Source organism: Urocitellus parryii, chromosome 10 (assembly GCF_045843805.1).
Source record: "Urocitellus parryii isolate mUroPar1 chromosome 10, mUroPar1.hap1, whole genome shotgun sequence".
Taxonomy (NCBI): Eukaryota; Metazoa; Chordata; class Mammalia; order Rodentia; family Sciuridae; genus Urocitellus; species Urocitellus parryii.
This window is the reverse complement of record NC_135540.1, coordinates 90,769,300-90,785,498: the sequence shown is the minus strand read 5'-3', so window position 1 is coordinate 90,785,498 and position 16,199 is coordinate 90,769,300. Positions and strand designations below refer to the sequence as shown.

General features: G+C 35.5%; 1 pseudogene; it reads left to right on the top strand.

Moving 5' to 3' along the window:
- The first annotated feature begins 574 nt into the window (after positions 1-574).
- LOC113192431 (vasculin-like protein 1) lies at positions 575-2,901 on the top strand (annotated as a pseudogene).
- Positions 2,902-16,199: the final 13,298 nt, after the last annotated feature.

The window sequence follows — 16,199 nt, the reverse complement described above, 5'->3', positions numbered from 1 at the left end:
ACAGCATTGGTGTTTTAAGAGCTTTGTTGAGTGGTTGTTTTGCCACTGGAGTTTACTACTCAGAAGATCTTTTCTAGAGTTTTAATATTATATTTTTGAACTATTACTTGGATGGCACTACTTGTCCATACATGAGGCCAACTGTCTTTCTTGCTATTACCTTGTTATAGTTTGTACTCACTGTGCAAATGTCCATGTATTACCTATTTAGGCAGCATCATGGTGCCATTATTCAAGGAAGTTGAATGAGGTGAACATAGACATAGTTCTTTTTCCTGAATCCAATTTTCAAATGTGACAAATACTTTTATGTTTTCCACCCCTTTTGGAAGTGTGTGGTTTAGGGTAAGCTACTGAGGGGACTGAGAGTGACAGCCACATAAAGCAGGGCTTCTTTGTGTTTCATCACAAGGCATATTATCATCCAAACTATTTCAGCACCTTTTTTAACATGAAAATGTCATGTGATATCCAAGTAGTAGATTCAAGGAGTTCAGAAAACAGAGGTTATACTCTAGGAACCTGTCCATGAGGTTGGATGCCTCACCTTGCTGAAAACAGACAATGGGCCTAAATGTCATAGCATGACTTTGTTTCTGTTTGGCTAAATTTTGCAATACTCCAGCCAGTTAAGTCACCTCCAGTCCCCTTTGAAAAATATGGAGAACACCCACCCCAAAAAGAAGGTAGATTTGCTGTACCATATGCACCTCAGATAGAGGATTAATCTCCAGGATATACGAAGGACTCAAAAAACTTAACACCAAAAAAATATAACCCAACAAATAAATAGGCTAAGGAACTGAACAGACACTTCAAAGAAGAAATACAATCAATCAACAAATATATGAAAAAATGTTCAACATCTTCAGCAATTAGAGAAACACTAATCAAAACTACTCTAAGATTTCATGTCACTCCAGTCAGAATGGCAATTATCAAGAATACAAGCAACAATAAATGTTGGTAATGATGTGGGGGAAAAGATACACTCATACATTGCTAGTATGAAAAGCTTACGGAGAGTCCTCAGAAAACTTGGAACAGAACCACCATTTGACCCAGCTATCCTACTCCTTGGTCTATACCCAAAGGACTTAAAATCAGCATTCGGCAATGATGCAGCCACATCAATGTTCATAGTAACTCAATTCACAATAGCTGAACTATGGAAACAACCTAGGTGCCCTTCAACAGATGAGTGGATAAAGAAACTGTAGAATACACAGTGGAATATTACTCAGCTTAAAGAAGAATGAAATCATGGCATTTGCTGGTACATATATGGAACTGAAGAACATCATGCTAAGCAAAATAAAGTCAATCCCAAAGAACCAGAGGCCAAATGTTTTCTCTGATATGTGGATGCTAATTCACAATAAGGTGGGGGTGCAGTGGGCCGCGGGGAGCAGGGCACTAGGAAATAATAGAGGTACTTTGGGTAGACAGACAGGAGTGAAGAGAGGGGAGAGGGTATGGGAATAGGAAGGATAATAGAATGAATTGGACATTATGACCCTATGTGCATATATGATTACACAACCTGTATAATCCTATATCATGTACAACCAGAAGAATGAGAAGTTATACTCCATTTATGTATGATGTGATAAAATGCTTTCTATTGTCATGTATAACTAATTAGAACAATTTTTTTTAAAAGAAGGTGTATTTGGAGTGAGCTATCCACACAATTCCTTTTAATAGCTTTTTTTAACAATGAGTCACTATGACCTACAGGAGATTCCTGGCACCAGCCCTCCCTGTTCCACCATGATTCTGTAGACTCTGGTATCTTTAAGGGAGCATATCCTGAAATCACAGGAAACCTTTCTAGTTGGCACAGTTCCTCCCAAAGTCATGATGGAATGAGACAGCATAGTGGAGGTGGCACAGGGAACCATTGACATTGGAATGGTAGATTCCTTTCCTAGAAAGGCTGTGCCTTTCAGGAAAACCCCACCTACAGAGATTAGGGAAGAAAAGAAAGAAGACAAGGAGGAAAAGTTGCAGTTACAAGAGGAAAAATTTCCTTCTTTGAATACAGAAGCTGGCAAACAGAGTCAGTCATACAGACCTATTGGGACCCCTTCTGGAGTGTGGAAACAATCACATAGTGCAAAGCAACCCTCCAAGACATTAGTTTTCAAAAAAGTTTCTAAAGAGAATCCTGTTGCTGCCTTCTCTGCTACATTCACCTCACCAAGATCTCACCATGCAAATGGGAACAAATCATCAATCATGATTCCAAGGGTCTATGCCTGCACCACCTCCTTCTAAGCCTGATGCACGGAAATCTAACAGACTGGAACCCAAATAAGAATCCCTTTCCTCTAGCCCAAAGTCTGCATTTACCAATCCAATCTGCTACCAAAGCAGTGGTACTAGCTGATGGCATAGTTCTAAGCTTTTCCAAGGAGATTCCCTCTAATACCACCCCTCCAATTAAGATCAGCCTCTCTCATCTGACCAAGTTGACCCACAAGACCACCAATAGGAAGAGTGAGTGCCTGAAGACTCAAGGATGACCAGAATGAAGACTTCTCAAAGAAAAGAGGCTGAGGCAAGCTGGAGGATTTAAAGGACAACAGCATATCTGAACCAAAGGAAAATGGACAAGAAGGCTGTCTTTAGAACTGTCTTTCTCTCCATCATGGAAGGGGTATCCTGTCATACTCTCTAAAAGCAGAGCACATGTTATTGAAAGCAATGGGATGGCAGTAATATCCTGAAAATGATGAGAATTTCTTTCCTCTCCCAGAGAATGTGTTTGCAAAGAATGGCTTCTTGCAAAGCTGCAGTTCCAGCCTGCTCTCCCCCTGGAGAAGTACCTATAAAGCAGAGTTTGATGTCTCAGACATAGAAACAAATGAAATATCAGATGACAATGCCCAGAAGTAGACATAATAAAAATGAACATAAATGACAACCATGGAAATGATAAATATGACACCTGGTCTAGAGGGTATCAGAGTAAATGCCACAGTAAATCTGACCCAGCAAACTTGTCTTGTATGTTTAGGGAATATACACAGAAATCGTTCTTTTCCTTTACTTTTTCTTTTGTTGTTGAATACTTCATGTACAAGGAAAATAATCATGTCCCAAAGAAAGAGCAGTAGTTTTGTTTAGCTTTTGTTTTTGTTCTTCATTAGAGTTTGTGTGATGGGAAAGATTTTTTTCAATGCACCCATACAGTGTATATAGAGGAGGAGACACTGTAGCAACAGCTTCTACAACCAGTCCTTAGAGTACTCAACCCTGTGCTCAAGCAATCATTGTTAAAGACAAAGTGACTATTAAAGTTATAACTGTATTAAATTAATGCTAATAATTTGGATATTTTGTTTTATTTTGGGCTGCTTGGGTAACTTTAGTCCTTACAAAGCATAGTGTTTTTTTTTTCCTTTTCCTTTTTGGGTATAGCTGTGAAATATTTAGATATAGGAAATGTTGTGTTATTCTTGCAACCTTGATAATCAGGGTGCATTGTAAAATATAAACTTTTGTGAGATTTCAAATATTATTCTGACAACATTATATATAAATTTAAAATATGTGGTTAGCATAAGTCTATTGAGGGGGAAAACTACTGCATAAAATGACTAACTTGGAATAAATATTTTGCATCAGTTAAAATAAACAAACTCCATCCTATGGCTTCTTATGGTATTTGCATCCTCCTTGTCCTTAAGAGATAAGCCCAACTATCTGACCTCTATTTTTTCTTACCTGTTCCCCACTTTGAAAATCCAAAGAAAACCCTTCATTATACCTGACCACAAAGATTTTTGTTTCTTAATGTTTGGACAAAGGAATATTTTCTGGGCTCTTCTGGAAAGGAAAGGGTGAAGAACAAATGTGGACTGATTAATACAAATGCTCCATGATACCAGAATATCAAGTGCAGCACGCCCATCAGCTGTGTGAATAATCTTTGTGGGGGTGGGGGGTAGGTACTAGGGGTTGAATACAGGAGTGTTCTACCACTGAGCTACTTCCCCTGCCCTTTTTCAATATTTTTTTTTATTTTGAAAGAAGATCTTACTAAGTTTTCTAGGCTGGCCTCAATCTTGTGGTCTTCCTTCCTCAAGCTCCCAAGCAGCTGGGATTATAGGAGTATATCACTAAACCAGTAAGACAATAATATTTATGAAACATATGCACAACCTCCTCTTTAACTTACAAATGACACTGGTTTTCCACTTACAGATTTAAAGAAGAGGTTCCTTTTGAAATAAGTTTTTTAATGTTTTTATGAAAGAAAAAATATTAAATAAATAATCTAAGTTGTAACTGGATATGGCAATAACCATAAAGATGACTATGATTGTGCACATAAATAATCTTGGGGAAAACACTAATTTAATTTAATCTTCTCACTTATGATTGAGGAGACCAATGCCAAGACTTTAATAATTCTTTAAGCATTCTTATAAATATATTTTGGAAGATTCTGTATTATGATACATCTGTGACTAAAAACAATAAGATATAATGGAAAGATCTTAGTTTAATTGTAGCTTACCCTATGGTTTTCAAACTCCATTTAGTGTTAATATGATATTAAATGAGAGGAAGCAAATACTAAAACTAACCTAGACTTACTGTCTACATTTTATTAGAACTTGAAATATTATATTCAGAAAAATAAGTCTCAAACACATTAAAGCTTTGAGTTTCTAAGTGTGTTCCTCTTCTATCCAAAACTGCTCAGCATTAAAAAGTTGACTATGGTAGACAGCATGTGGCTATCTGTCAAATGACATCAACAGACAGCAGTGATGCATTTTACAATGGGGAGCCCAAACCATAAGTTTAGACAACTTCTTTTTTCCATAAACATTACAGACTTGGAGAAAAGTAGAAACAGCAGCAACCACACTTCATAGAAGCCAGACATTAGAAACAAAAACTTCTAGCTTTGAGAAATGACCATTATCAAGCTGTCTGTCGAAACAACTTTTGCTGATGCTTCAGTTCTCTCCCAGTACTTTCATCTTTCCCCTAAGGTTCAGCAGCTTTCTACCCAGAGACCCAGCTAATAACTGGTTTGATAATGACTTAACGATAAGCTGCAGTGAGCACAACAAAGGAAATGAAGGTGAGTTTTCTAGAGTGGATGGGGACTTACATTCTAATTTATTCACAAACTAGAAATGCATGGGTGTTGAATATGTGTTTTGGGAAAACTGGCATTTAAAACAAGGTCAACCCTGGAGTTATGTGTCTAGCACACTTTGGATATCATTCCTATATGACTGTCTAAGACTTTGCAACCTCCACGAAACAAGGAGGACAGATCCCCAAAAGACAGAAATTTAGCACCTCTATCCTGACAGGCTACTGTTATTCCTCCACTCATAGGGAAAAATTGAAGGAAGAAAGAAAGAAAGAAACACTGACAGAGACTGACTTTCTGTTTTGGTTCTCTAAGGCTTTCATTTAGATCTGTCCAATGGCTAAATATACCAAGTCAACTTCTGTCAAGCCAAGTTCACAAAATGTAGTTTTCCCTTTGATGGAAGATTCTTTAAAAAAAATATTTTGAATACTTTTCTACAGTTTGGGGATTATTAGTTCCAAGCATATATTTTTGTGAAAGATCCCATGTGGGTTCTGAGGGTTGTTACCTATCTCACTCTCCTGGAAGACATATTTGCTCAGGAAAAAATCCAAGTAAATGCTACATACTAAGCACTATTCTAGGCATTATGGAAACAGTAGTTTTTTTTAAAATCAAATCTATAATACAATGTGAGGTTATGATAAATTCTGTGGCGAAAACTAAAAAGCACAGTGAGAGAAGAGAGATGACGAAGAGTTGTGGACTGGTCAGGGAAATCTCCTTGAGGAAGTGACATTTGAATGCAATGATTTCAAAACTGAAATATCCTTAAAGAATAGTTAGTCAAACACACACATTTTTTCAAAACCCAATTGCTAAATAACTTTCTTATGGTGGTCCAGAGAGGATAACAAGGCTCACAATTAGAAGTCAGTCTGATGTCTTCCTGACTAAAGCATTTTCAGTCTGGTTTCTGGGCTAACATTTGCCACATACTGAAGTATCTTCTTGGTTTTAGTGTTTTCTGGTGGGGAGAAAATTTTTTAATTGACCTGGACTCCATACCTGACTTCATTAGAACTTGAAAATATTCTTATATAAGCACTAAACAGAAATAAAGCACAGTAGTTTAAATTCAAATTCTGCCTTCACCAACCTGTGGCCCTGTTACTTAATTTTTCTATGCCAAAACAAAACAATAATAATAGAACTCAAAACTCAGGGCAAACAGAAGTAATAAACTAAATATGCAAAGAACTTACACCAGTGATTTACATATATGAAGACCTCAATAAGGCCAGGCACTGTGGCACATGCCTATAATCCCAGTGGTTTAGGAGTCTGAGGCTGAGGCAGGAGGATTGTGAGTTCAAAACCAGCCACAGCATCTTAGTGAGGCCCTAAGCAACTCAGCAAGACCCTATCTCTAAATAAAATATTAAAGGGCTGGGATATGGCCCTGGATTCAATACCCAGCACACACACACACACACACACACACACACACACACATACACACACAAAAGAAAAAAACTCAATAAATAGAAGGTATTACTGTGCTTTTTCAGAGTTACTTACATTTACACTATTGCCTATTATCCCAATTGTAAAAAAAAGAAAAAGAAAAAAAAGTTCGGTAATATTTTGAAGATTTGCTACCCTATTATTTATCTTGTTTACCTTAGTGTCCCCAAGCCCTACAGTACTGACAAAAATGCATGCTCAATATTTTCTAAGTTAATTAATGACTTAAAATGCATAATTTCTGAAATCATTGGAAAGGAAAACAAAGCTGGTAAAAAAAAATGTATACTATTAAAAACAACCAGTGGACACTGACTTAAAGCTGTAATCTAGAATTTGATATTTGTTGTCACAAGGCAGAAGTTTGAGCCAGGTGCAGTAGTGCACACCTGTAATTAAAATGGCTTGGGCGCAAGTTCAAAGCCAACCCCAGCAACTTAGCAAGGCCCTAAGCAACTCAGTAAGATGCTGCCTCAAAATAAATAAATAAATATATATATATATATATATATATATATATATATATATATATATATATATATATATTTAAAATATCCCCAACCCTTATATATGAATAAAGGGTTTGGATATTGCTCATTGGTTAAGTGACCCTGGGTTCAATTTCTGGTACCAAAAAAAAAAAGGGGGGGAGAAGTTTGGGTAAGAAGTAACCTAACTTTATTTTATATAACCAGCAAAGTGTGCATGATCCCATACTTCCTGCTCATAACCACTTATTCTAAGAATTCAATTCAAGTAAGTTTATGTGATTGGTCTTAACTCATTCAACTAACATATTTTGGAAACTTCTAGGCCCTAGCACTGTGCTAGCCACTAATGATGCCACAAAAATTGGAAACATAAACAACGTGGTAAATGTTACCACCAAGACAGAAAAGCTTGACTGCTGAGAGAGAAGGGGAAAGTTTCATAAAGGGGATTTTTGAGTTGGCTCTTAAATGATGTGGAGAAATGTTCATGTAGAAGAAATGAAGAGAAATTTTAGGTTCAGTAAACCACACATGTGTAGACAGACAAATATGTAGAAAGATCTGAAGAATCTGGAAAGGGAAATGGAGCACTATGACATGAGTGTCAGATATCAGGGAAAATTATGTGGTGCTGTGTTGAGAAAAACAGGAGGAAGAAGTGACTTGTATGCCAAGCTAAGAATCATACATTTTTGTTCTATAGCTCCTAGGGAAACTCCAAGGGTGTGATAGAATCATAAATAAATCGGGAAAAATTAACCCAGAAATAACACGGAAGATTGAAGATTGTACCTGGATCAGAAATAGTTAGGCATAAATATAGTTAGAGCTATCTCTGTCGTTGTCTTCTTTTTTTTTTTTTTTTTAGTCTCTGCCTATCTTCCTGACTCTGTGTATATATGATATTTTCATTATCACTCTTCCTCTCTTGTTGTCTCTGCTTATCTCAGTATTTGGTATACTGAGTCTTCAACATTTAATATAACATTAATTGTTAAGAATTGCTCAAGCTGGGCATGGAGGCACATGCTGAGGCAGGAGGATCACAAATTCAAAGCAAGCCTCAGCAACTAAGTAACTCAGTGAGAGCCTATCTCTAAATGAAATACAAAATAGGGCTGGGGATGTGGTTCAATGGTCAATTGTCCCTGAGTTCAATCCCTAGTACCCAAAAGAAAGGAATTGCTCAAAAGAAGATATCATGTGGTGAAATGCACATTAAATTAAAAGTCAGCATCCCTACTATGACCCTAGCCAGCAGTGGATATGATGGAAAATCAATCAATCTCTCTAGAGCTCAGTTCCTCTTCTTTTTACAATAAAAGAATTGAACTAGATTTTATTTAATTCCACAAATATTTTCTGATCACCTATATTCTAGGTGCAAGGAATATAGTAACAAACAGAACTTCCCTGCCTTTATAGAACTTACATTGAAGTAGAAAAGATAGACAACAAAATTTAAATTAGAAGATATTTGTGAATGGGGGATGAATACGATAGAGAAAAATAAAGCAGGAAAGGGGATTAAGAAGAATGATGAGGTTACATTTTCAATAGGTACGGCCTTGCTGAGAAGGTAGCATTTGGGTGAAAGACCTGAAGGAGACAAGAGGCATACAGACTTTGGAAGACAAATTAAGACAAGTCCAAAGATCCTAAGAAGCATGCTTAGTATGATCCAGATAGAATAATGAGGCCTATGTGGTTGGAGTAGAGAAGAGATTGAGAATTGTAAGGGCTGAGCCTCAGAGAGATTGGATCTGATCCCAAAGCTTTAACATAGATGGCAATAGGAGTGCCAGTGGGGGAGGGTATGGTCTGACTATGTTTTTAAAGTATCATTGACTGCTGATTTGAGGATAAACTACAGAGGGAAAAGAGGCAGTGGTACTAGTAAGACAGTTAATATTGAACCACAGTGGATGGCCATTTGTAAATTGGCCTCATTCTGGATTTATCTTGACAGAATTTGCCTGAGAATGAGAGAAGAGAGGAATTTAGGATGACCCCAGGGTTTTAGGTGATCAGAACTGGAAAAACAGAGACAAATAAGGTCTTTTCTGACTGAGTTTCTGATTTGTAGAAGCTTTTTCTCTTTCTTCATTTTGGAATGTTTTACTTATTTAGAAATAAGTTATTATACACTACCTCTTTTAAATTCTTTTCTCTCTTCAGAAAGATTTAAAATATAGTAAAATTCTTTTTATAAAATACTGAAAGAAAAATGTCCATTTAAAAAAAAATTCAATCTTTTACAGATACTTATCTTTTGAATGCTGAATTGTGCTGTGTTTCCATATTTCCTTTAGATGAGGCTGGTAGGTTCAGAACAATCTTGTCCTGAGAGGAAGATAGAAGAACCAGTTTCCACATGTGTTAAATACCTGTTGTTCAGAGTTGGGGAAAAAAAGATAACACATCTGTAGTATGAAATGTTGGTGTCCAAGGGCACAGGAGACTAACATTCTAAGGGTGGGCTTATGAGAGACATTCCCTATGAATTTGGGTGGTAAATGGTGGAAAGAAGAACCCATATAATACAAAAGCCATAAACAGAGGGTTATTTCCCATGAATATGGGCCTGTTTAGGAAGAGAGGCTGAACTGCATGCATCATGTGAATGGAGGTGTGTCAGTGTATGTGCTAACACTTCTGGAAAAAGTGATTAGACAGTGTCTGGCCAGAAATGATGTCATAGACTCAATAAGCATCAACGTACTCAATTATCCAGTCTGCCATAATTGTTTATGTAAAGTTGGCTTATTCTGCCAGAATGTACTCCATTTCCAATACCAAGAGATTATTTGTTTGTTTTTCAAGGAAAGCAAAGCTTTTCATTTTTTCACTTTCCATGCAATTGGACTTTTAAAATATCTTAATTCATATCAGTATTTGAAACTGAAATTTTATAAGCCAATTTCATTTAAGTTCACATCCCACTTCATTTTTTATAAAAAATATTATTGGTTTATATTAATGATAAAGAATAGATTTCATTGTGGCATATTCATATACGCATATAACATAATTTAATGGATTTCACACACCAGTACTTCCCCTTACGCACCTCTCCCCTCTTCAAGTCCTGATCCCCTTCCTCTACCCTAAAGGTCTCTCTTCTATTTTCTTTTTTATCAATATTTTGTTTGTGCATTATAATCAAACATAATTGTGGGAATCATTATTACATGTTCATATATGCAAACAATAAAACAATATAATTTGACCAATATCATTCCCTAGTATTTTCCCTGTCATTCACCTCTTCCCTTCCCCTGGTCCCTTTCCTCAATTGATCTCCCTCTTGGTTTTCATGAGACTTCCTCTACCTTTCATTTCCTTTTTCCTCTCCAGCTTCTACATGTGAGGGAAAACATATGATCCTTGACTTTATGAATTTGGCTTATTTCTCTTTTATTTTCATGAGATCCCCCACTTTTGTTTTGTTCTTTTTTCTCTCTAGTTTCCATGTATGAGAGAAAACATATGACACTTGTCTTTCTGAGTTTGGTTTGTTTTGCTCAACATAAAGCTCTCCATTTTCATCCATTTATGCAAATGACACTATTTCTTTCTGTTTTATGACTGAAACTCCATTGTGTGTATATATACCACATTTTCTTTATTCATTCTTCTGTTGACAGACACCTAGGCTGATTCCACAATTTGGCTATTGGGAATTGTATTGCTGTAAACATGGGACTGTATGTATCTCCAAAGTATTCTGACTTTAATTCTTTTGAAAAGATACCAAGGAATGGTATAACTGGTATAATTTATGTTATTTCCATTTTTAGTTTTTTTGAGAGAACTTCATAGTAACTTCCATAGTAGCTGTACTAATTTACATTTCCACCAATAATGTATAAGGATACCCTTTTCCTTGCATCCTCACCAGAGTTTATTATCATTTGTATTCTTGCAGACAGCCATTCTAACCAGAGTGAGACAGAATCTCACAGTTTTTAATTTTTATTTCCCTGATTGTTAGAAATGTTGACATGTTTTTCTTGTAATTGTTGGCCATTTGTACTTCTATTTTTTATATTTTATTTTTTGAGAAGTGTCTTTTTAGTTCACTTTTGCCTGTTTTAGTTTTGGTGTTAAGTTTTTTAAGCTCTTTATAAAGTCTAGATATTAACCTTTTGTTGTTAAAATACCAAAGAATTTCTCCTATTATGTAGGGTTTTTTTTTCCTTCATGCTCTTGTTTCCTTTGTTGTCCAAAAGCTTTTAGTTTGAGGCCATCTCATTTATTGATTCTTGCTATTATTTCCTGAGCAAAAGAAATCTTATTGAGAAAGCAGCTCCTATGCCAATGTTGGAATGCTTCCCCTATGGACAGCCCACTTCAATTTTGCAGAGAAGACCTTTGTAGAATACTGGTATCCTGACATGACTAGTAAAACATCTATAGCTCTACTATCTCTATGCAGTGAAATGACTCTTGGAAGGCAGATTTAAGCTCAAATTCCTATTTTATCACTTACCTTGGGCAAGCTATTCAACTTCATTAAGATTCCCTCTAGGGCTAGAGTTGTGGCTCAGTGGTAGAGTGCTTGCCTCACATGTGTAAATCACTGGGTTCAATTCTCAGCATTAATATAAATAAATGAATAAAGTAAAGGTACATTAACACTAAAAAAATATTTTTTAAAAAAAGATTCCCTCTATCTAATGTTCCTTTTATCACACTTCTAAAATCAAATGGTCTTAGAACAATCATGACATTTTGAGGAAGCTGAGGAGATATATAGTTTAGATATAGTGGAATATATATATATATTATTCTCAGTCAAATTCTATATATGGTTAAAATATTGCTAGACATCTCATGTAGGAATGCTTTTCAGGAATTTTCCTCTCTCCTTCTTTATTCTCAGTAACTATTCACTTGGCATGTGACCCAAAGATGTAGGACCAGATGTTATATTGCAATATGAATGTGTCCTTGACAACAGGCACTTATAAACATGTGGGAGGTTAGAGGGAAATGAGGCACAGAATCAGAATAAAGGTGCATCAAGCAATTATAAAAATATTGTTTTTCTGGATTTCGTGGTATTTATACTATTTTTCACCTTTTGAAAATCTGAAAATTGTTGCAATTCCTTATCAGAACAAATATTTACTTTCTTATATAATACTGTATTCTTTTTCTTAAAGAGATCATCTAAAATTTTAATAGTTTAGGCCTCATATAACCTATATCCACTGTTAATTAAGCATCAAATTTAGCTCTGAGTTTCCTAATAATAAGGGTAATAGAGAAACACAGAATGTCACATGGTTGTTTTATAGCAAAGAAAGAAACAAAGTTATGAAAAAGTGATAAAATATATTATTTCCATGATGAGGTGTCATAACCATGAAACACTTCCTATGAGTCAAGTGCTATTGTAAGCACTCAGTATTTCCTACCTCAAGGCCTGTGTTCTTACCAACATTTTCTTCTCAAGGTGAAAAGAGAAGATGGAGAAGAAGATACCCTTGTTTGATTCTGAATTATTTTAAAGCTGATCTTGAACATATATAAGAGATTTTTTTAATTGCTCAGAGCTCCAAGAAGTAAATACTACCTCTGAGGGTGGTCCAAATAAATAACTACCCACCAACAGTTACTCACTGACTTCAATGAGTCACTTTGCTACTTGTAGACAAAATGCTGAATTTAAATTGAATAAAATCTGATAAACTTTATGATCTAGTTTCTTTTTCCTGTGTTCTGTTTGTGTAGGTATTTAGTTGTTCTTTTAAAGGTTTTTTTGTTTGTTTATTCTTTTTTTCATGAATAAATAAGTACAGTGAGGAGAACACGCCTCAGAAATCATGAGGAAACTTGTCAGTGATGAATAATAAAGCAAATATTGAGAAGCACTAATAAGAACAATAACAAGTAACATTTACTTATCTATTTATTTACCTATAACATTCGTTTGAACTATGTGCTAAGAACTTTGGAGGGATATTGTTTGCTTTTTGTTAGGGTACTGGGGATTGAACCCAGGGGTGCTTTACTACTGACTTATATCCTCTTTTTTACTTTTTATTATGAGACAGAGTCTTGCTAAATTGCTGAGGGCCTCCCTAAATTGCTGAGGCTGGCCTCGAACTGGCAATCCTTCTGCCTCAGTCTCCTGAGTTTCAGGGATTACAGGCATGTGCCACTACTCCCATTTTATGTGCTAAGACATTTAAGTGAAGTATCTCATTAAATTATCAACAAACCTATAAAAGGAATTTTGTTATTATCCCCCATTTACAGATGATGAAACTGATTTTAAAATAAGTAAGTTGAAAAACCAGAATTTGAAGCCCCTACTTAGAAAATTTCCTACCCTAATATCCTGTGAAGGGTGGGCAGACACCTAAGCCAGGGGTTTGTGTGAAGTAGCTGCTCAGCAACTATGGTATAAAATATGATTACTAGCCATTTAGTCCATGAGAGATTAAACTATTCTTCCTCTTCTGTTTATTAGAAGAGTTTCTCATACTTAGGTCCTGAAAATATACTGAATGGTTTCAGAGAGAAGTCAAGGTTGTGGACCCTTTGACATTATTTGGCACCAGTAATGGAAGCCTTAAGTACTACTTAGTCTCAGGCCCTTCACTGAGTGACCCTGCTGTGGCAGAATGCTCTCCTAATAAGCCACAGAACTTTGATCAATACCTGTGCTTAGACGAGGATCTATTTTCTCTGAGAAGTATGACTTTATTTATTACTTTTAAATCATTAATAAATCATTAGTAATCATTACAAGGTATAACGTAAAACCACAAATACCTTCATAGATTGGTCGATCAGATGCTGATACTTATCTACTACTAGATTCAAGGCATTTTACAATATTATTTCATTTACTTAGTATGAGTCTTGGTAATGTTACCCCCATTATACTGAACAGGAAAGTGGGTAGTTGGATAATTTGTGAAAAGTTTAAACTCAAGTCTGGTAACTCAAAAACCAGTCTCTTTCTACCATAACTAAAACCAAAAAGTCCAAAAACTTTTCTGTTCTTAGTAGCTTACAATCTAAATCAACAAGGGAATGCTAACAATTAGAGGAACAAAAAAAAAAGGGGAGAGATCATAGACCCTTGGGGATATGTTTTCTGTTTCATAGCAGGTATGCAGTACATTTACACATAAACAGACAAATTCTTATACAAAATTTCTTGGGTTAATAGATCCCAGGTTGAGAAACCATGTTTTATGGATAAAACACAAAATGGATCAAGGACTTAAGAATACAACCAGAGACCCTACCTCTAATAGAGGCCCTAAGTAGGCCCTAATCTCCATAATGTGGGATTAGACCCCATCTTCCTTAATAAGACTCCTGTGGCACAAGAATTAAAATCAAGAATCAATAAATGGGATGGATTCAAACTAAAAAGCTTCTTCTCAGCAAAAGAAATAATCTGTGAGCTGAATAGAGAGCCTACATCTTGGGAGCAAATCTTTACCCCTCACACATCAGATAGAGCACTAATCTCTAGGGTATATAAAGAACTCAAAAAGCTAAGCACCAAAAAAAAAAAAAAAAAACCCAAAACAAATAACCCAACCAATAAATGGGCCAAGGACCTGAAGAGACACTTCTCAGAAGATGATGTACAATCAATCAACAAATACATGAAAAAATGTTCATCATCACTAGCAATTAGAGAAATGCAAATCACCACTCTAAGATTTTATCTCCCTCCAGTCAGATTGGCAGCTATTATGCATACAAACAACAAGATGGAGAAGAAGATACTCTTGTTGGCAAAATGTGGGGAAAAGGGTACACTTATACACTGCTGGTAGGACTGCAAATTGGTTCAGCCAATATGGAAAGCAGTATGGAGATTTCTTGGAAAATTGGGAATGGAACCACCATTTGACCCAGCTATCCCTCCTCTTGGTCTATACCCAAAGGACTTAAAAACAGCATACTACAGGGACACAGCCACATCAATGTTTATAGCAGCACCATTCACAATAGCTAAACTGTGGAACCAACCTAGATGCCCTTTAATAAATGAATGGATTTTTTTTTAAAAAAGTGGCATATATACACAATGGAATATTACTCAGCAATAAAAGAGAACAAAATCATGGCATTTGCTGGTAAATGGATGGAGTTAGAGAAGATAAAGATAAGTGAAGTTAGCCAATCCCAAAAAAACAAATGTCGAATATTTTCTTTGATATAAGGAGGCTGATCATAGTGGGATAGGGAGAGGGAGCACGGGAGGAACAGATGAACCTAGATGGGGCAGAGAGGTTGGAGGGGAAGAGAGAGGGCATAGGGTAATTAATCATGGTGGAATGTGATAATCATTACTATCCAAAGTACAGGTATGAAGACACGAATTCGTGTGAATATACTATATATACAATTACAGATATGAAAAATTGTGCTCTATATGTGTAATAAAAATTGTAATGCATTCTGCTGTCATATATAAATAAAAAATTTACATAAAAAGAAATACAGATGAAAAACAACAAAGAATATATTTTAAAAAATTTTAAAACTAAGTTAAAAAACATGTTCACCAATGGTTTTAAATTGTTTGGAGACAAAAATAATTTATAAAATAAAAATGATGGTTGGAATAAAGGGGGGAAAGTCACAAAGAACTGTTTCAAAACAGTTCTTTAGTTTGGGGTTTTCATTTTTAAGAAAAAAGAGCTTTGGTTATTTTCTGAATCCAATCCAACAGTGAAAAGTTCACTCACTAATTAGCATGGATTTTAGAAATATGAATTATTTCATGACAACCAATAACTCTTGTGGCAATGGAAACAAGAGTAAATAGAAAAAGCAGGTAACAGTGAGGTTTAATAGCAACTCCCAATAACCTAATGTATGCTAAAGTCAAAATTAAAAATCTAGTTTACATGAATGGTACAGGCATATAGTAGGGTCATCTAGCACCAAAAGTTCCATTCATCTCTAAGAATATACTGTCTCCTAGGTGTCCTACCACTTGCAAATTCATCTCAATGTAAAGTATTATAATTGCTACTCATTTCTACAAAACCAGACAAAGGCAGCCACATACTTGAAGCAGAAACACTTTGAATATCTTGAATACATACAAACTTAAATATTTCTGGCTTAAA